The sequence below is a fragment of the Triticum urartu genome, chromosome 3A (genome assembly GCF_056163025.1).
Source record: "Triticum urartu cultivar PI428250 chromosome 3A, HENAU_Tu73, whole genome shotgun sequence".
NCBI classification, from domain to species: Eukaryota; Viridiplantae; Streptophyta; class Magnoliopsida; order Poales; family Poaceae; genus Triticum; species Triticum urartu.
This window is the reverse complement of record NC_141875.1, coordinates 22141127-22162739: the sequence shown is the minus strand read 5'-3', so window position 1 is coordinate 22162739 and position 21613 is coordinate 22141127. Positions and strand designations below refer to the sequence as shown.

The 21613-nt window shown below is 45.9% G+C and overlaps 3 pseudogenes; all 3 read left to right on the top strand.

The window, feature by feature from the left end:
• The first annotated feature begins 1148 nt into the window (after window positions 1-1148).
• LOC147977998 (uncharacterized) lies at window positions 1149-2077 on the top strand (annotated as a pseudogene).
• Window positions 2078-3917: 1840 nt separating this feature from the next.
• On the top strand, window positions 3918-11910 carry LOC147977997 (uncharacterized; annotated as a pseudogene).
• Window positions 11911-12332: 422 nt separating this feature from the next.
• Window positions 12333-13149, top strand: LOC147977996 (uncharacterized; annotated as a pseudogene).
• The last annotated feature ends 8464 nt before the right edge of the window (window positions 13150-21613 follow it).

The following is a 21613-nucleotide window of genomic DNA, read 5'->3' as shown; positions in this document are numbered from 1 at the left end:
AATGTGATCTTGGATCACTAAAATATAAAATGTAGAGTCTTGAGCTTTGAGCTTGAGCCAATCTTTTTGTCCTTAGTATTTTGAGGGGTCCACTTTCCTCATCCATGCCATGCCATTCATTGAGCTTTTCCTGAAATATTAATCTTGGAATAGTATTAGCTCAATGAGCTATATGTTGTTATGAAAATTACCAAAACCACCTAGGGATATTGCACTTATAGCCTTCTGCCCACTCGTTTGCGAGCACCGAGACTCAGATGTGGTCGACTCCCGCCATGTACGCATTCTCTTCTATAGGCCTGGGGAGAAGGATACGGGTTTCATCGTTTGGACCCCATCACTGACCACTGGCAGGTGATTTCGACTGACTCCAAGCTATTGAAGATTCTTTGTGCTTGTGAGGAGATAACCTGGATGGTCGCGGACCTCTGCGCCACGGACTATTGCGATCACATGGGTTAACGGTCCCTTCCTCGTGGCTTTGTTTGGCTCCAGCGTGGTACAAAAGACCATGTTCACCTCCGTTTACTCATCTGAGACTACCGAGTGGGGCGAAATGATCTCGGTTGAGAATCAGAGTGTCGTTGTTACATATTCGTTTGGCACCATCTTGCATCTGTATGTCATTGAGGAGATGGGGGCACACCATGGTTGGGGAAAGGAAGTCTATTTCCTGATCAAGTAGGGCTACCGCGGCATGAAAATAGTGATGTATAATGTGGGCTTTCACTAGTTCATTTGTAGGACCATGGTTTTGTGTGTTTTCTTTGGTTTTTCCTTTTTTTACTTTGTTTCATTACTGGTTTTTCAACTTTCTATTTTAGTTCATTTCTTTACCGGTTTTCCATGGTTTTCATGATTTTCTTTGCTTATTTTTCATGGTTTCCTTTGGTTTTTCTTTGTTGGTTGTCGGCTTTCTTGACCAGTTTCTTTGTGTGTGTTTCCCACACATGTCTATTTTTACACAATTTTAAGTGTGATCCCCTTTGGTTGCCTGTTCGTTTGACGGCATGCTGCAGCGGTGGCTCCCCTTTCGGCTCGATAGACGGTGCACAACTTCCCCCATGCTGCCGTGGTGCCACACTGCTTCCAGCCTCAGCCGCTTATGCTGATAGAGCGATAGGGCGACTCGCCCCCAACAACCCGCAATGAATCCCCCTCCACCGCAACTCAGCCTCCACCCGCTGATCGATGATGTTATCCATGAGATTTTGTTCCGCATCTCGTCAGATGACCCAACGAGCCCCGTACACACCTCCGTCATCTGCACCACCTTGCTTGAGATCATATCCGACCCCGCTTTTTTCCGTGACTACCGAGCCTTCCACGGGACACCCCTGATCTTGTGCTATCTCCACAACAAATCCTATGAGAGCCACAACGTCGCTCAATTCCTTCTCACCGGAACCTACCACCCACTTGTTTGCGAGCACCGAGATTAGGATGCAGTCGACTCCCGCCATGGTCGCGTCCTCTTATACACGCCCAGGGAGTAGGATACATATTTCATCGTTCGGAACCCCATTACCGACAACCAATGGGTTATTTCCACCGAATCAAAGCTATTGAAGACACTCCGTGCTGGAAAAGAAATAACCTGGATGGTCATGGTCCTCTGCGCCAAGTACTACTGCTACCACCTGGGCTGCCATGATGATCCCTTCCTTGTGGCTTTTGTCGGCTTCAACATGGTAGAAAAGACCATCTTTGCCTCTGTTTACTCATCCGTGACTACCGAGTGGAGCGAAATGATCTTAGTTGAAAACCCAAATGCCATCATTACTTATTCGTTTGGCACCATTTTGCATCTGTGCGCTATTGAGTAGACTGGGCACACTGCGGTTGCAGGAAATGAAGTCTCTTTCTCGTCAAGTGTGGCTACTGAAGCATGAAAATAGTGATGTACAATGTGGGCGAGCAAGAACTTTCACTTGTTAATTTGCAGGATTACAATTTTATGCCTTTCTTCGGCATTTCTTGTTTTACTTCATTTGTTTACCGGTTTCGTCTTTATGTTATAGTTCACTTGTTCACCGGTTTTCCGTGGTCTTCATGGTTTTCTTTGATTCTTCACTGATTTTTTTATGGTTCTCTTCAGTTTTTATTTGTTGTTTGTTGGCGTTTCTTCACCGGTATCTTTGTGTGTTTTTCCACACATGTCTACTTCTACACAATGTACATTTTTATGTGAAGTCCACACTCGCATCTTGTTTGTTCGACGGCATGTAGCGGTGTCGGCGCCCCTTTTGGCTCAATGGCCGGCGCATGACTCCCCCATGTTGCCGCGGTGCCGCACTGCTTCCAGTTCCAGCCTCCTCCGCCTCTAATGCTGGTAGAGCCATAGGATGACTCATCTCCAACCACCCACAACGGATCAGCCTCCACAGCAACTCGGCCTCCACTCGTTGATCGATGACATTATCCGCGAGATTTTGTTCCGCATCCCATCGGATAATCCGACAAGCCTGAGAACGAAATATGCCCTAGAGGCAATAATAAAGTTGTTATTTATATTTCCTTATATCATGATAAATGTTTATTATTCATGCTAGAATTGTATTAACCGGAAACTTATTACATGTGTGAATACATAGACAAACAGAGTGTCACTAGTATGCATCTACTTGATTAGCTCGTTGAATCAATGATGGTTATGTTTCCTGACCATAGACATGGGTTGTCATTTGATTAACTGGATAACATCATTAGAGAATGATGTGATTGACTTGACCCATCTGTTAGCTTAGCACGATGATCCTTTAGTTTGTTGCTATTGCTTTCTCCATAACTTATACATGTTCCTATGACTATGAGATCATGCAACTCCCGAATACAGGAGGAACACTTAGTGTGCTATCAAACATCACAACGTAACTGGGTGACTATAAAGATGCTCTACAGGTGTCTCTGATGGTGTTTGTTGAGTTGGCATAGATCGAGATTAGGATTTGTCACTCCGAGTATCGGAGAGGTATCTCTGGGCCCTCTTGGTAATGCACATCACTATAAGCCTTGCAAGAAATGTGACTAATGAGTTAGTTGCGGGATGATGCATTACGGAACGAGTAAAGGGACTTGCCGGTAACGAGATTGACCTAGGTATTGAGATACCGACGATCGAATCTCGGGCAAGTAACATACTGATGACAAAGAGAACAACGTATGTTGTTGTGCAGTTTGAACGATAAAGATCTTTGTAGAATATGTAGGAACCAATATGAACATCCAGGTTCCGCTATTGGTTATTGACCGGAGATGAGTCTCGGTCATGTCTACATAGTTCTCGAACCCGTAGGGTCCGCACGCTTAACATTTGGCGACGATCAATATTATAAGTTTATGTGTTTTGATGTACCAAAGGTAGTTCGGAGTCCCGGATATGATCACGGACATGACGAGGAGTCTTGAAATGGTCGAGATGTAAAGATCGATATATTGGAAGCCTATATTTGGACATCGAAATGGTTCCGGATGAGTTCGGGCATTTTCCGGAGTACCGGGAGGTTACCGGAACCCCCCCGGGGAGTATATGGGCCTTATTGGGCCTTAGTGGAATAGAGGAGAGCAAGGGAAAAGGTGGGAGGCGCCCCCTAGCCCAATCCGAGTTGGGTGGGGCCGCCCCCCTTTCCTTCCCTCTCTCCTCCCCTTCCTTTTCTCCTATTCCTACTACTTGGAAGGGGGGAATCCTACTCCCGATGGGAGTAGGACTCCCCTAGGGCGCGCCATAGAGGGCCGGCCCTCCCCCCCTCCACTCCTTTATACACGGGGGAGGGGGGCACCCAATAGACACAAAAGTTGATCATTGTCTTAGCCGTGTGCAGTGCCCCCCTCCATCATAATCCACCTCGGTCATATTGTCGTAGTGCTTAGGCTAAGCCCTGCGCCGGTAGCTTCATCATCACCGTCATCATGCCGTCATGCTGATGAAGCTCTCCCTCACCACTCAGTTGGATCAAGAGTTCGTGGGACGTCACCGAGTTGAACGTGTGTAGATCACGGAGGTGTCGTACTTTCGTTACTAGGATCGGTCGGATCGTGAAGATGTACGACTACATCAACCGCGTTGTCATAACGCTTCTTCTTACGTTCTATGAGGGTACGTGGACAACACTCTTCCCGATCGTTGCTATGCATCACCATGATAGATCTTGCGTGTGCGTAGGATTTTTTTTTAAATTACCGCGTTCCCCAACAGTGGCATCAGAGCCAGGTCTATGAGTAGATGTTATATGCACGAGTAGAACACAAAGGAGTTGTGGGCGTGGGTATATACATATTGCTTGCCGTCACTAGTTGATTCTTGATTCAACGGTATTGTTGGATGAAGCGGCCCAGACCGACATTACGCGTACGCTTACGCGAGACTGGTTCTACCGACGTGCTTCGCACACAGGTGGCTAGTTGGTGTCAGTTTCTCCAACTTTAGTTGAATCGAATTCAATGAATATGGTTCTTTCTGAAGATCAAAAGCAATCACTATACCGCGTTGTGGTTTTTGATGCGTAGGTAAGAATGGCTCTTGCTCAGCCCATAGCAGCCACGTAAAACTTGCAACAACAAAGTAGAGGATGTCTAAATTGTTCTTGCAGGGCATGTTGTGATGTGATATGGTCAAGGCATGATGCTAAATTTTATTGTATGAGATGATCATATTTTTTGTAACAGAGTTATCAGCAACTAGCAGGAGCCATATGGTTGTCGCTTTATTGTATGAAATGCAACTGCCATGTAATTGCTTCACTTTATCACTAAGTGGTAGCGATAGTCGTAGCAGCAATAGTTGGCGAGACGACAACGATGCTTCGATGGAGATCAAGGTGTCAAGCTGGTGACGATGGTGATCATGATGGTGCTTTGGAGATGGAGATCAAAGGCACAAGATGATGATGACCATATCATATCACTTATATTGATTGCATGTGATGTTTATCCTTTATGCATCTTATTTTGCTTAGTTCGGCGGTAGCATTATAAGATGATCTCTCACTAAATTTCAAGGTACAAATGTTCTCCCTGAGTATGCACCGTTTGCTACAATTCGTCGTGCCGAGACACCACGTGATGATCGGGTGTGATAAGCTCTGCGTTCACATACAATGGGTGCGAGCCAGTTTTGCACACGCAGAATACTCGGGTTAAACTTGACGAGCCTAGCATATGCAGATATGGCCTCGGAACACTGAGACCGAAAGGTCGAGCATGAATCATATAGTAGATATGACCAACATAGTGATGTTCACCATTGAAAACTACTCCATCTCATGTGATGATCGGACATGGTTTAGTTGATATGGATCACGTGATCACTTAGATGATTAGAGAGATGTCTATCTAAGTGGGAGTTCTTAAGTAATTTGATTAATTGAACTTTAATTTATCATGAACTTAGTACCTGATAGTATTTTGCATGTCTATGTTGTTGTAGATAGATGGCCCGTGTTGTTGTTCCGTTGAATTTTAATGTGTTCCTAGAGAAAGCTAAGTTGAAACATGATGGTAGCAACTACACAGACTGGGTCCGTAACTTGAGGATTATCCTCATTGCTGCACAGAAGAATTACGTCCTAGAAGCACCGCTAGGTGACAAACCCGCTGCAGGAGCAATGCCAGATTTTGTGAACACCTGGCAGAGCAAAGCTGATGACTACTCGATAGTTCAGTGTGCCATGCTTTACGGCTTAGAACCGGGACTTCAATGACGTTTTGAAGGTCATGGAGCATATGAGATGTTCCAGGAGTTGAAGTTAATATTTCAAGCAAATGCCCGGATTGAGAGATATGAAGTCTCCAATAAGTTCTACAGCTGCAAAATGGAGGAGAATAGTTCTGTCAGTGAACATATACTCAGAATGTCTGGGTACCACAACCACTTGACTCAGCTGGGAGTTAATCTTCCTGATGATAGTGTCATTGACAGAGTTCTTCAATCACCGCCACCAAGCTACAAGAGCTTCGTGATGAACTGTAATATGCAAGGGATGGATAAGACTATTCTCGAGCTCTTCGCAATGCTAAAGGCTGCGGAGGTAGAAATCAAGAAAGAGCATCAAGTGTTGATGGTCAACAAGACCACTAGTTTCAAGAAAAAAGGGTAAAGGGAAGAAGGGGAACTTCAAGAAGAACAGCAAACCAGTTGCTGCTCAAGTGAAGAAACCCAAGTCTGGACCTAGGCCTGAAACTGAGTGCTTCTACTGCAAAGGGACTGGTCACTGGAAGCGGAACTGCCCCAAGTATTTGGCGGAGAAGAAGGATGGCAAAGTGAAAGGTATATTTGATATACATGTTATTGATGTGTACCTTACTAATGCTCGCAGTAGCGCCTGGGTATTTGATACTGATTCCGTTGCTAATATTTGCAACTCAAAACAGGGGCTACGGATTAAGCGAAGATTGGCTAGGGATGAGGTGACGATGCGCGCGGGAAATGGTTCCAAAGTCGATGTGATCACCGTTGGCATGCTACCTCTACATCTACCTTCGGGATTAGTTTTAGACCTAGATAATTGTTATTTGGTGCCAGCTTTGAGCATGAACATTATATCTGGATCTTGTTTGATGTGAGACGGTTATTCATTTAAATCAGAGAATAATGGTTGTTCTATTTATATGATTAATATCTTTTATGGTCATGCACCCTTTATGAGTGGTCTATTTTTACTAAATCTTGATAGTAGTGATACACTTCATAGTATTGAAGCCAAAAGAAGCAAAGTTGATAATGATAGTGCAACTTATTTGTGGCACTGCCGTTTGGGTCATATTGGTGTAAAGCGCATGAAGAAACTACATTCTGATGGACTTCTGGAATCACTTGATTATGAATCACTTGGTACTTGCGAACCATGCCTCATGGGCAAGATGACTAAAAATCCGTTCTCCAGAACAATGGAGCGAGCAAAAGAGTTATTGGAAATCATACATACTGATGTATGTGGGCCAATGAACATTGAGGCTCGCGGCGGATATCGTTATTTTCTCACCTTCATAGATGATTTGAGCAGATATGGGTATATCTACTTAATGAAACATAAGTCTGAAACATTTGAGAAGTTCAAAGAATTTCAGAGTGAAGTGCAAAATCATCGTAACAAGAAAATAAAGTTTCTACGATCTGATCGTGGAGGAGAATATTTGAGTTACGAGTTTGGTCTTCATTTGAAACAATGCGGAATAGTTTCGCAACTCACGCCACCCGGGACACCACAGCGTAATGGTGTGTCCGAACGTCGTAATCGTACTTTACTAGATATGGTGTGATCTATGCTGTCTCTTACTGATTTACCGCTATCGTTTTGGGGTTATGCTTTAGAGACGACTGCATTCACGTTAAATAGGGCACCATCTAAATCCGTTGAGACGACACCTTATGAACTATGGTTTGGCAAGAAATCCAAGTTGTCATTTCTTAAAGTTTGGGGCTGCGATGCTTATGTGAAAAAGCTTCAACCTGATAAGCTCGAACCCAAATTGGAGAAATGTGTCTTCATAGGATACCAAAAGAGACTGTTGGGTACACCTTCTATCACATATCCGAAGGCAAGATATTCGTTGCTAAGAATTGATCCTTTCTAGAGAAGGAGTTTCTCTCGAAAGAAGTGAGTGGGAGGAAAGTAGAACGTGATGAGGTAATTGTACCTGCTCCCTTATTGGAAAGTAGTTCATCACTGAAATCAGTTCTAGTGATTCCTACACCAGTAAGTGAGGAAGCTAATGATGATGATTATGAAGCTTCTGATCAAGTTACTACCGAACCTCGTAGGTCAACCAGAGTAAGATCCGCACCAGAATGGTATGGTAATCCTATTCTGGAGGTCATGTTACTTGACCATGACGAACCTACGAACTATGAGGAAGCGATGATGAGCCCAGATTCCGCAAAATGGCTTGAGTCCATGAAATCTGAGATGGCATCCATGTATGAGAACAAAGTATGGACTTTGGTTGACTTTCCCGATGATCGGCATGCCATAGGGAATAAAGGGATCTTCAAGAAGAAGACCGACGCTGACGGTAATGTTACTGTCTACAAAGCTCGACTTGTTGCAAAAGGTTTTCGACTAGTTCAAGGAGTTGACTACGATGAGACCTTCTCACCCGTAGCGATGCTTAAGTCCGTCCAAATCATGTTAGCAATTGCTGCATTTTATGATTATGAAATTTGGCAAATGGATGTCAAAAGTGCATTCCTTAGTGGATATCTTAAAGAAGAGTTGTACATGATGCAACCAGAAGGTTTTGTCGATCCAAAAGGTGCTAACAAAGTGTGCAAGCTCCAACTATCCATTTATGGACTGGTGCAAGCCTCTCGGAGTTGGAATATACGCTTTGATAGTGTGATCAAAGCATATGGTTTTATACAGACTTTTGGAGAAGCTTGTATTTACAAGAAAGTGAGTGGGAGCTCTGTAGCATTTCTGATATTATATGTAGATGACATATTGTTGATCGGAAATGATACTGAATTTCTGAATAGCATAAAAGGATACTTGAATAAGAATTTTTCAATGAAAGACCTCGGTGAAGTTGCTTATATATTGGGCATCAAGATCTATAGAGATAGATCAAGACGCTTAATTGGACTTTCACAAAGCACATACCTTGATAAAGTTTTGAAGAAGTTCAAAATGGATCAAGCAAAGAAAGGGTTCTTGCCTGTGTTACAAGGTGTGAAGTTAGAGTCAGACTCAATGCCCGACCACTGCAGAAGATAGAGAGAAAATGAAAGTCATTCCATATGCTTCAGCCATAGGTTCTATCATGTATGCAATGATGTGTACCAGACCTGATGTGTGCCTTGCTATTAGTTTAGCAGGGAGGTACCAAAGTAATCCAGGAGTGGATCACTGGACAATGGTACGGTAAAGAACGTCCTGAAATACCTGAAAAGGACTAAGGATATGTTTCTCGTTTATGGAGGTGACAAAGAGCTCGTCGTCAACGGTTATGTCGATGCAAGCTTTGACACTGATCCGGATGACTCTAAGTCACAAACCGGATACGAATTTTTATTAAATGGTGGAGCTGTCAGTTGGTGCAATTCCAAGCAGAGCGTCGTGGCGGGATCTACGTGTGAAGCGGAGTACATAGCTGCTTCGGAAGCAGCAAATGAAGGAGTCTGGATGAAGGAGTTCATATCCGATCTAGGTGTATTATCTAGTGCATCGGGTCCAATGAAAATATTTTGTGACAACACTAGTGCAATTGCCTTGGCAAAGGAATCCAGATTTCACAAGAGAACCAAGCACGTCAAGAGATGCTTCAATTCCATCCGCGATCAAGTCAAGGAGGGATACATGGAGATTTGCAAGATACATACGAATCTGAATGTTGCAGACCCTTTGACTAAGCCTCTCTTACGAGCAAGACATGATCAGCACCAAGACTCCATGGGTGTTAGAATCATTACAATGTAATCTAGATTATTGACTCTAGTGCAAGTGGGAGACTGGAGGAAATATGCCCTAGAGGAATAATAAAGTTGTTATTTATATTTCCTTATATCGTGATAAATGTTTATTATTCATGCTAGAATTGTATTAACCGGAAACTTAGTGCATGTGTGAATACATAGACAGACAGAGTGTCACTAGTATGCCTCTACTTGACTAGCTCGTTGAATCAATGATGGTTATGTTTCCTGACCATAGACATGAGTTGTCATTTGATTAACGGGATCGCATCATTAGATAATGATGTGATTGACTTGACCCATCCGTTAGCTTAGCATGATGATCGTTTAGTTTGTTGCTATTGCTTTCTCCATAACTTATACATGTTCTTCCTATGACTATGAGTCATGCAACTCCTGAATACCGAAGGAACACTTAGTGTGCTATCAAACGTCACAACGTAACTAGGTGACTATAAAGATGCTCTACAGGTGTCTCTGATGGTGTTTGTTGAGTTGGCATAGATCGAGATTAGGATTTGTCACTCCGAGTATCGAAGAGGTATCTCTAGGCCCTCTCGGTAATGCACATCACTATAAGCCTTGCAAGCAATGTGAATAATGAGTTATTTGCGTATGATGCATTATGGAACGAGTAAAGAGACTTGCCGGTAACGAGATTGAACTAGGTATTGAGATACCGACGATCGAATCTCGGGCAAGTAACATACCGATGACAAAGGGAACAACGTATGTTGTTGTGCTGTTTGACCGATAAAGATCTTCGTAGAATATGTAGGAACCAATATGAGCATCCTGGTTCCGCTATTGGTTATTGACCGGAGATGAGTCTCGGTCATGTCTACATAGTTCTCGAACCCGTAGGGTCCGCACGCTTAACGTTCGGTGACGATCGGTGTTATGAGTTTATGTGTTTTGATGTACCGAAGGTAGTTCGGAGTCCCGGATATGATCACGAAAACGACGAGGAGTCTTCAAATGGTCGAGACGTAAAGATCGATATATTGGAAGCCTATGTTTGGACATCGGAATGGTTCCGGATGAGTTCGGGCATTTTCCAGAGTACCGGGAGGTTACCGGAACCCCCCGGGGAGTATATGGGCCTTATTGGGCCTTATTGGAATAGAGGAGAGGAAGGGAAAAGGTGGGAGGCGCGCCCCTAGCCCAATCCGAATTGGGTGGGCCCCCCTTTCCTTCCCTCTCTCCTCCCCTTCCTTCTCTCCTACTCCTACTACTTGGAAGGGGGGAATCCTACTCCCGGTGGGAGTAGGACTCCCCTAGGGCGCTCCATAGAGGGCCGTCCCTCCCCCCTCCTCCACTCCTTTATATACGGGGAGGGGGCACCCCATAGACACAAAAGTTGATTATTGTCTTAGCCGTGTGCGGTGCCCCCTCCACCATAATCCACCTCGGTCATATCGTCGTCGTGCTTAGGCAAAGCCCTGCGCCGGTAGCTTCATCATCATCGTCATAACGCCGTCGTGCTGACGAAGTTCTCCCTCGACTCTCAGCTGGATCGAGAGTTCGTGGGACATCACCGATCCTAGTAACGAAAGTACGGCACCTCCGCGATCCAAGTACCGAAAGTACGTCTTCACGATCGCGGAGGCGCCGTACTTTCGGTACTAGGATCGGTCGGATCATGAAGACATACGACTACATAAACCACGTTTTCATAACGCTTCCGCTTACGGTCTACGAGGGTACGTAGAGAACACTCTTCCCTCTCGTTGCTATGCATCACCATGATAGATCTTGCGTGTGCGTAGGGATTTTTTTGAAATTACCGCGTTCCCCAACAGCCTCGTCCACGCCTTTGCCGTCTGCACCACCTTGCTCGAGATTATCTTTGGCCATGCCTTTTTTCACGACTATCGGGCCTTCCATGGGACGCCCACGGTCTAGGGCTACCTCCACAACAAATCCTATGAAAGCAACGACGTCGCTCAATTCGTTCCCAACAAAGCCTTATGCACACTCGTTTGCGAGAACGAAGACTGGGATGCGGTCGAAACCCGCCATGCCCGCGTCCTCTTCTACACGCCTGGGAAGGATACAGATTTCATTGTTTGGGACCCCATCATGACAACCAGCAGGTGAGTTCCACCTACTCCAAGATATTGAAGATACTTTCTGCAGAATAGGACATAACCTGGATGGTCACGGACCTCTGCGCCAAGGACTGTTGCGACCCCTGGGCTACCATGGCGGTCCCATCCTCGTGGCTTTCGTCGGCTCCAAACGTGGTAGAGAAGACCATGTTTGCCTCCGTTTACCCATCCGAGACAACCGACTGGAGCGAAATGATATCGTTTGAGAACCAAAGTACCGTCGTTACGTATCCGTTTGAAACCATCTTGCATATGTATGCCATTGAGGAGACGGGGCACACTGCGGTTGGGGGAAAGAAAGTGTATATCCCCATAAAGTGGGGCTACTATAGCATGAAACTAGTGATGTACAATGTGGGCGAGCAAGAAATTTCACTTATTAATTGGTAGGGCTAAGGTATTTTGCGTTTTCTTCGGGTTTTCCTGTTTTACTTTGTTTCATTACTATTTTCCATCTTTCTGTTTTAGTTCATTTCTTCACCTATTTTCTGTGGTTTTCATGGTTTTCTTTGCTTCTTCACTGATTTTTTATGGATTTCTTTGGTTTTTCTTTGTTGTGTTTTGGCGTTTCTTCATCAGTTTTTTGTGTGTGTTTCCGACATATGTCTACTTTTACACAATGTATATTTTTAAGTGTAGTCCCCACTGGTAGCCTGTTCGTTCGACGGCACGCAGCGGCGTGGCGCCCCTTTTGGCTCAACGGGTGGCGTACTGCTACTCCATGCTGCCGCGACGCCACAATGCTTCCAACCTCCGCCCCTTTGCCACTAATGCTGATAGAGCGATAGGGCAACTCGCCCCAACCACCCGCCATGAATCCACCTCCACCGCAACTCAGCCTCCACTCGCTGATCAACGACGCTATCCGCGAGATTTTGTTCCGCATCCAGTCAGATGACCCGACGAGCCTCGTCCACGCCTCCATCGTCTGCCACCTTACTTGAGATCATCTCTTACCCTGCTTTTTTAGCGGCTACCAGGCCTTCCACGGGACGCCCCCGATCTTGGTCTACCTCCGCAACAAATCCTACGAGAGCCACGACGTTGCTCAATTTGTTCCCACCAAAGCTTTCTGCCCACTCATTTGCGAGCACGGAGACTAGGATGCGGTCGACTCCCGCCATGGCCGCGTCCTCTTCTACACAACCCGGGAGAAGGATACATATTTCATCGTTTGGGACCCCATCAACGACAACCAACGAGTGATGTCCACCGACTCCAAGCTATTTAAGACACTTTGTGATGGAGAGGAGATAACCTGGATGGCCGCGGTCCTCTGTGCCAAGAACTGTTGCGACCACCTAGGCTACCATGACGGTCCCTTCCTCTTATCTTTCGTGGGCTCCAACGTGGTAGGAAAAGACCATGTTCACCTTTGTTTACTCATCTGAGACTACTGAGTGAAGCAAAATGATCTCGGTTGAGAACCCGAATGCCATCGTTACGTATCCATTTGGCACCATCTTGCATCTATATGCCATTGTGGAGATGGGGCACCTTGCGGTTGTGGGAAAGAAAGCCCATTTCCTCATCAGGTGGGGCTACTGGAGCTTATAAATAGTGATGTACAATGTGAGCGAACAAGAACTTTCACTCGTTAATTTGTCGGACTACTGTTTTCGCGTTTAGTTTGATTTTCCCTGTTTTACTTTGTTTCTTTACTGCTTTTTCGTCTTTATGTTCTAGTTCATTTGTTCGCCGGTTTTTCGTGGTTTTCTTCGATTCTTCGCTGGTTTTTGCTTGTTTTCTTCGTTTTTTTCTTTCTTTCTTTAATTGGTTTCTTTCGTCTTTGGCATTTCCTCACCATTTTGTGTGTGTTTGTTTTCTACACATGTCTACTTTTACACAATGTACACTTCTAGTTTAGACGTAGTACATTTTATTGATAGACATCGACCATTTTTCAGAGACACAATGTACATTTTTAAGAATTCATGTTTTTAATATTGAAAATATGTTGAATTTTTTTAAATACATGTTTGGAACTTTTTAAAATATATGATAAACATTTTTCAAATACATGATGTACATTTTTTGAATACATGTTTCGTGAATATCTTTTCCTCTTTTTCTTATTATTTTCTTTCCCCTTTGTCAATTATATCTGAATTTTTGTGTGCACTGTATGTTTTTCATATACATCAAGAACTTTTTTATATACGTTTAACATTTTGAAAATACATGGTTTTTCAAATATTATTTATTTTTTGCACACATTGTACATTGTTGTTTACATGTAAATAATTTTTTTATACATTTTATGAATACACAATTAACACCTTTTCAAACACATGATTTTGGACATTTTTCCAAAATGTTATACACACTTTTCAAATATGCATTGATTTTTTATTTACACTAAGCAATCATTTTTGTAGATTGTATAAACATATCTTAAAAGTGTCATGAACATATTTATGAAACGCCTGAACATTTTAAAAAATGTAAGTTTCATGTTTTTGAATGGTAGTTTTTTTTATAAATTACGCAATTCTTTTACATTGTGTAAACATTTTGTAAAAATGTCAAATACATTTTTAATGACATGAACATTTTTAAAATGTCACAAACAGTTTGTTTAATGTTATCAACATTGTTTGAATTAAGTTAACATGTTTGCAAACTCATGATTTACAGATATAGTTCTTTTTTCTTTCTTTTGGAATATATGTGTTTACAATATTTTCAAAAATAATAATGAAGAATAATGAAATGACATGGGAAAAAAGTAATAACCTAGAAGATATGTGTAATCAAGGGATCGGGCAAGGTCTAAGTGATCTTAACTAAAGGAGAATAAGGTGGGTATTTGGTCTTCTGATTAAATGCCAATCTATCCAACAAGACTTAAAGTTGTCACAACAATTTAAACTGGTTAAACGTATCTTACATCTTCTCTGAGCAACTGTTTCTTTAGAAAAAAGATTATATATCCCTGACCTTTGCATCTAGACGACATGCAACCATTTTTATTAATTATTCACAAAGATCTTACAAAGTAATACATCAGTTAGATTAAAGTCATCATCTTGGCAACACACTTGTCACTACTCCTATCCCTTAATGAAGGGGTGCCAAATGTCCGAATCAAATACCAAACAGACATCGCACTAAACTTGGCTTCGTGTTGCTTGCTTCCACTGGAGGGTGGTGAGAGAAGAAAACTTTGTTGCCGTGCTCTGTAGTGAAAAAACAGAGCCGCGCCGTTCGCCTACGAACCCGTGTACACGGACGCAAACCATGTCAGCCGCAACCGCCCGTCCGTCGGCATGACGGATTGACAGGCCGATCGACGGCGACGGCCACCTAAACGGAATTTGTCGAGCACTAGCTGGTACTATTCGCCGTTACCCGTGCTGGTTCCGATCCGACCGCGACGCGCGGGAGTAGACGTGGTCGTCGTCGTTGCCTTCTCGATTCTGGACCGAAGCGAACGGGGACTGCGCCGTGGCTTCAGACTGGTTCGTTCCTGGCGAGCTTATCTGTCCGCGCAGTCATCTGTCCCGATCTTGCGTGTATATACTCCCTCCATTTTAAAATATAGTGCGTTTACGTTTTCCGAGGTCAAATTTTGACCATAAATTTAACGAACGAGACCGACTGCGGCGGGAGAAAAAGTTACATAATTAAAAACTTCTTTCGAATACGAATTCACTGATATAACTTTTGCCCCCGCCGCAATCGGTTTTGATAGTTAAATTTACGGTCAAAGTTAAAACACGTGGATAGAGGAAGCACTACATTGTGAAATGGAGGGAGTACTTTTTAGAGTAAAATGCACTAGCGGTCATTGAACTTGCGTCGATAGCTCACTTTGATCGTCGTACTTAAGAATACGGTCAATACGGTTACTATGTACGATTGTTGGTGATTATACGGTCATTACCTCACTGTATGGCTTCGTATTTTTTCTGGTTGACCGGTCAAACAGTCTAAGTGGCGCCACATCAACTCGCGTTCTCTCACTGCCTGTGCGGGGGCAGTATGTCAGTGGGGTAAAAAAATCGTATTCTCTGCCTATGTGAATCGCCGCATGTGAGTGGGTTAAACTAAAATTGTGGACGTTAGCATGGATCTCTCGCTCGCCGCCGCCGACCACGTAAACTAGCCGGTTGAGCGCACAACCTTTTTGTGTAAAAAAATTGGTTGATACTTAATACTCCGTATAAATTACCCACGACGCACACAGGACGTGAACACATTGTACGCACGCACGCGCTAGCACACAGCAGTCAGCAGGCATGCACACAACGAACACCCAGCACAATACTCACACTAGTACACGCGCACACACGTCGGGCGAGTCTTGACGCACCGAGCATCATCCATGCATCCGCTCTCGTCGACGTCTACCTTCGACCAGCTCGGCTGCAGCCGCCGCCCGACAGGCGAGATACGTAAGCCCACGACCACGCGCGCTCGGCGTCGACGCCGGGGCCGTCGACCGCTGCGCCATCAGCAAGACACCGAGAAGTGATGTGCATGCATAGGAGTGTAATCGCGTGTGTCGGTGTATGGTGTGTGCGCGCGCGTTCTTGCACCTGTGTGTTGTGGGCGCACGTGCATGCGTGCTGGGTGTGTGCTGTCCGTGCTTTGTACTAGTAATACTAAATACAGTAAATAATAAGAGGTTGATCCAATTTTGCATCACAAAGGTTTCCGCGCGCGCTCAATTTGCTAGCGCGTCTGGGTTGGACCAAGAGGTCCCTGTGTCGATTCGCCTAAAAAACATAATTTTAGTTTATTTTGTTTATTTCTTTATATCCCATTGACATGTGGGACCTGAGTTGATGAGGCACCATTTGGATTGTTTGACCAGTCACTTGAAAAAAAATACAAAGCCATACGATGAGGCAGTGACCGTATAATCACCAACAGTCATATATAGTGACCGTATTGACCATATTTTTAAGTACAATGACCAAAATGAGCTACCGACGCAAGTTCAATTACCGTCAATGCATTTTACTCTACTTTTTACAAGCAATAAAGAGCAATTTTAATGGGGCGACCCAAACGGACGTCGCATTTGTCCGTTTTTTGTCCGTTTGATTAGGCCGTCCACCGGGCATCCATTCAGTTTTGCATTTGGATCGGCAATGCGCCCAACACGCCGATCCATTTCATGTCCGCATTCAACTTTTAAATAAAAAAGGTCTGCGGCTGATCGTGCCAGTGACCATGCCTCATGCCGGCACCATGGCAGCGCCGGCATACAATGCCGACTTCAGAAAATACCACAGTTCATGCTGGCGCACTCGCCAGCCGGCCGGCACACATGCCAGCACACAAAAAATGGTGGGACTTGAGTTCGACCACGCCATCGCGGCTCTCGTGGTCATGCCGGCACACCTGCCGGCATACAAAAAGATGGCCCTCGACGCCATAGATCACTCGTCCTCGAACTTGAGCATGTCGGCCTGCATCTTCTCGAACCACAGCCTCTTTCTTGGCGACAAGGTGTTGAGATCCACCTTCATGATCTCCACCCCGGTCATCATGCTTGCAAGAGCCACTTCTTTCGCCTTTGTCTTGGCGTTGGCGGCCTCGATCTTTAGCATCTTGGCTTACTTCTCCGCCTCGAGCTCGAACATCTTGGCTTGCTTCTCGGCGTTAAGATCAAGCCTCCTTCTTTGGATCTTCATGAAAGTATCCGTTTGCTCCGCCTTGAAACGTCGGCGCTCCTCCTTCCTTGAGTCCTTCTTATTCATCATGCCGTCCACGCTTGCGATCAAGGCGTTGGTGATCGCATCTCGCTTGTCCTCCTTCTTAGAGTTTGTCTTCCCCCGCGGCCGTGCCGGCTCGCCCTCCCCAACATCCTCCACGGCGCCCTTCCCCCTACGTGCCTTGAGCGCGGCATATTGGGCAGCGGCGTCGAGGTCGAGGTCGAGGCCGATTGCGTCCTCCATGGCTGGTTAGGGGGCGGAGGCGCGCGCGGGCGGGAGCGTTTTTGGAAAATGGAGGGAATGTTGGTGGCTGCCACCGACCGGCGGGCCCGAGGAAAGGAGTAGGCGCGCGCGCGTCCGTCCCGTGTCCGCGCCGACGCAAATCGCCAACGCGCCGACCCAAACGGACGCGGACGGACGACGTCCCATTGGAGTTGCTCTAATTTTTTTAATTTTTTTTTGCCTAGTTCAATTCGTTGACTGTTCCGGATCGGATACCGTCGTGACTTCGGTCTGTGCCGTAGGCCAGGCCTCTTCTTCCTCTGCTTTTCGGTGGTCTATGCGAGGCCACGTGATTGAGGAGTTAGACTTTGGTTGGAGAGAGCTCGCACAAGTCAATTTCTTCTTCATTCATGGTTGCTATGGTTCGCAGCGTGCATGCCTTTTGTGCAGTGCCTCCGGTCCTTTTTAGTCTGCCTATAAGTTTTATACAAAATCAAAGTATCTCTACTTTAATCAAACATATAAAAAAGGTATCAATCTTCATAATGCTAAATCAATATTGTTGGATTCATTATAAAATGTAGTTTCATAGCTATACATTTGGTATTGTAGATGTTGGTATTTTTTAATATAAATTTGATCAAACTTTGCAATGTTTGACTTGACGAAACACGAAGTAAAAAGGACCGGAGAGAGTATATAAAGGCATCTTCAATGGAAATCATAAGACGGACCACCTCAAATGTCCGTGTACAGCTCCAGGTCGGAGACCCTTCAGCGTATCCTTTTTTGACGCGGTATCCCTTGTTTCTTAACTGTGAGCTGTGACTTACAATGGACCAGACGAACGAAAAGGAGAGTGGGAGACATTATCCAACTCACAGTGGGTTGGACGAACTGACCAGAATTTCATATAGCTCCCATGCGATTTCAGACATCTGGACCAGTTTGGACATATTTGATGAGCCCTGCTGGATGGCTAAAAGTGTCTATCTCGTCACGTCCGGTCGTCCATTTCAGGCCATTTCCGTGACCTGAGGGCATCTACAATCGGCTTCTCAAATGTCTTCTATATGTTTGGGTGGACGGCCTGATCAGTGTCCGGTCATAAAATCGTGACCTAGCCGGGCTCCTCAAACCGGCCCTATAGGTACGGGTTGACCAACTCGTCTCCGGGGTGGATATAAGAGGCCTGGACACGTTTGCCATGCCAGACTGATATGCGGAACCCAGGCGGACACACGTGGGAAACCAACAGTTCGGTGAGAACGCCGCTTCGACGGGCCGCCGACGACCCTTAACTCTAGGCAGTCCCATTTCCACCATCTTCCTCCCGACCACGCCACCACTCCCTATCTACTCAAAGCTCGTTGTCCGGCAGTAGCCATGGTGCACTGCCAGATCATCACCTACGCCATGCTTACTCTGTAGTGCCGTTTGGAGCTCCTATCAGAGAACCAGGCAGGACGCGCTGCTCACATTGCAACCACTTGCCTCCGGACTTTCCGGAGGAGGAGCAGGAGACGTCAGACACGGAGATGGATGATGAGGAGGAGAAGGAAGGTGAGGCGGTTCCAGCACATCCTGTTGCCGAATTCGGCATAGGCGACACGCTGGCCGTGTTTGAGGTGGCCCAAACGGAGAAGGCGGCAAGGCAACAGACCATCCTCGACTCCATTTGGTCGGAGCTTGAGGTCGCGGTAAAACTGCACTACCTCCATCAGGCGGACGCGGAGCTGGAGCAAGTTTTCGCAGACCTGGACACCAACAAGGAGCCAGAGTTGCGGGCTCCCGCCAACGACGAGGCCGGTCCATCCGGCACTGTCGACACGGAGGTCGTCGACCTCTCCGACGTATACAAGAACTACTAAGGTAGGTTTAAAAATGTATAACGTAGTACGCAGATATTTTGTGTTGCACAGTGTGGCATAGATTTATTTTTTAAGCTCGGGAGAAGCAGCTTATATTTTAAGCCGCCTAAAAGAAATGTCCCTTCGGCCAACTCCATCGCATGACCCCAAATGGTCCGGCCGCGTCCGTTTGGGGGTAAACGTACGGACAGAAAACATGGTCCAACGCGTGGGAGCAAACGGACAAACGTTTGTTTTCATCCGCTTTCAAACCATTCCCGGCCCAAATTTGGGTCGCTTTTGCGCCAAAATGGACAGCGCACGGACGGGCGGGACGCGCACGCCCCTTGTCCTCCCTGGCCCGCCCGTCGGGGACAAAGACGCCCATTTTCTCTTCTCCTGCCCTTCCCTCCGCCCCCCCCCCCCCCCCGCGCCATCGCCGCCGCCATCCATCAGCGCCGGTGCATTTTCCCATCCGCCTTCCTTGCTTTCCTACCAGGCCGCCCAAACCACGACCACCCCGTGCCATAGCCTACTCCACGCATGCGTTTCGTAGGACTTTTTGCCGGCGTCCGTGGATCTTTGTTGATGCAACCGGTGGGAGAGAAGCTACGGCCGTCGCCGACGCCCATCGACCCCAACACCTTCAGGCAGGCGCTGCATAGACGCAGGATGCCGCCCACCAACTTCAACCTTGCCTGCTGCTTGTGAGGGGAGCTTGAGATGTTCTTCCCGGCCGCGGCTCCACCACGACCGCAAGGTGTTGAACACTTTTCTCATAAGATACCATGGATAGTGGGGTGAGTATTTTTTTCATAACTTCATTTGTTCATCAGATGACGAAGACCTTGTGGTGGCTGCATTGGTCGTGAATGACCACACTGCTAATGCTAGGTAGCGGCCTTGGTTCAGGGGATCAATCATGGGTCATGCTCCGGCCTTGAACCGCAATAGGGAGAGTGGCCACACCCTACTCTTTGTCGATTACTTTGAGAATACCTTGCTCTTCAAACCACACCGATTCGGCCGCCGCTTCCGTATGAGGAGACATGTGTTCAATTGTATTTGAGAGGGAGTGGTAGGATATGACTGATCCTTTGAGTGCAAAGAGGATGCCCTTGGCAAGCTTGGCTTCTCCTCTTACCAGAAATGCACTTTGGTTATTCGCATGCTTGCATATGAAATTCCAGGTGATCTTGTTGTGAGTACGTGCGTATGAGTGAGTCCACATGTCTTCTATCGATGTATAGTTTATGCAAGATTGCGGTGGCAGTGTTTGGCCCTGAGTACCTGAGAGAGACAACTACCGCTGATACAGAGATGTTGTTGGTGATCAATGTCGATAGGTGCTTTCCGGGCATGCTTGCTAGTATAGATTGTATGCACTGAAAGTGAAAGAACTGTCCATTTGCTTGGCAGGGGCAATATGAGTGTCACGTGAAAGGTGCCACTGTCATACCAGAAGCGGTGGCTTCACAAGGTTTGTGGATATGGCATTCTTTCTTCGACATGGTTGGTTCTCACAATGATATCAACCTTGAAAAGGATCGATGGTTGACTAGAGGGGGCGGGGGTGGGGGGGTGAATAGGCTATTGCCACTTTTTAGCTTTTCTTAAAAAGGTTTAGAAACAAATAGGTTGTCTACATATGCAACTAGGTGAACAATCTATATGACGCTCACAACACAAGCAAGCAAGAGATACAATACAATAATAGCTTGCACAAAGTAACTAATGGTGAGAGATAACCACAAGTGGAGTCGATGGAGACGAGGATGTATTACCGAAGTTCCTTCCCTTTAGGGGGACGTACGTCTTCGTTGGAGCAGTGTAGAGGCACAATGCTCCCCAACAAGCCACTAGGGCCACCGTATTCTCCTCACGCCCTCGCACAATGCAAGATGTCGTGATTCTACTAGTGGTTCCCTTGAAGGCGGCAACCGGACCTTTACAAACAAGGTTGGAGCTCTCTTCACAACTTAATTGGAGACTCCCAATACCACCACGAAGCTTCACCACAATGGATTGTCCCTCCAAGGTGACCTCTTCCGTCTAGGGTGCCCAAACACACAAGAGTAACAAGATCAACAAGGGATTAGTGGGAGGAATAAAATTTCTCTCGATGGAAGTGTAGATCGGGGCCCCCTCAAGCAAACCCTAGAGAATCAACAAGTTTTGTTGGCTAGGGAGAGAGATCGGGAAAAAATGAGCTTAAGGGCAACAATGGAGCTTGGGGGGAAAAGAGGTAAGTCTTCTTGGGGAAGAAGACCTTCTTATATAGTGAGGGAACAAAATCCAACCGTTTTCTGCCCACAAGTCATGCACAAGCGGTACTACCGCTCGGGGGAATGGTAC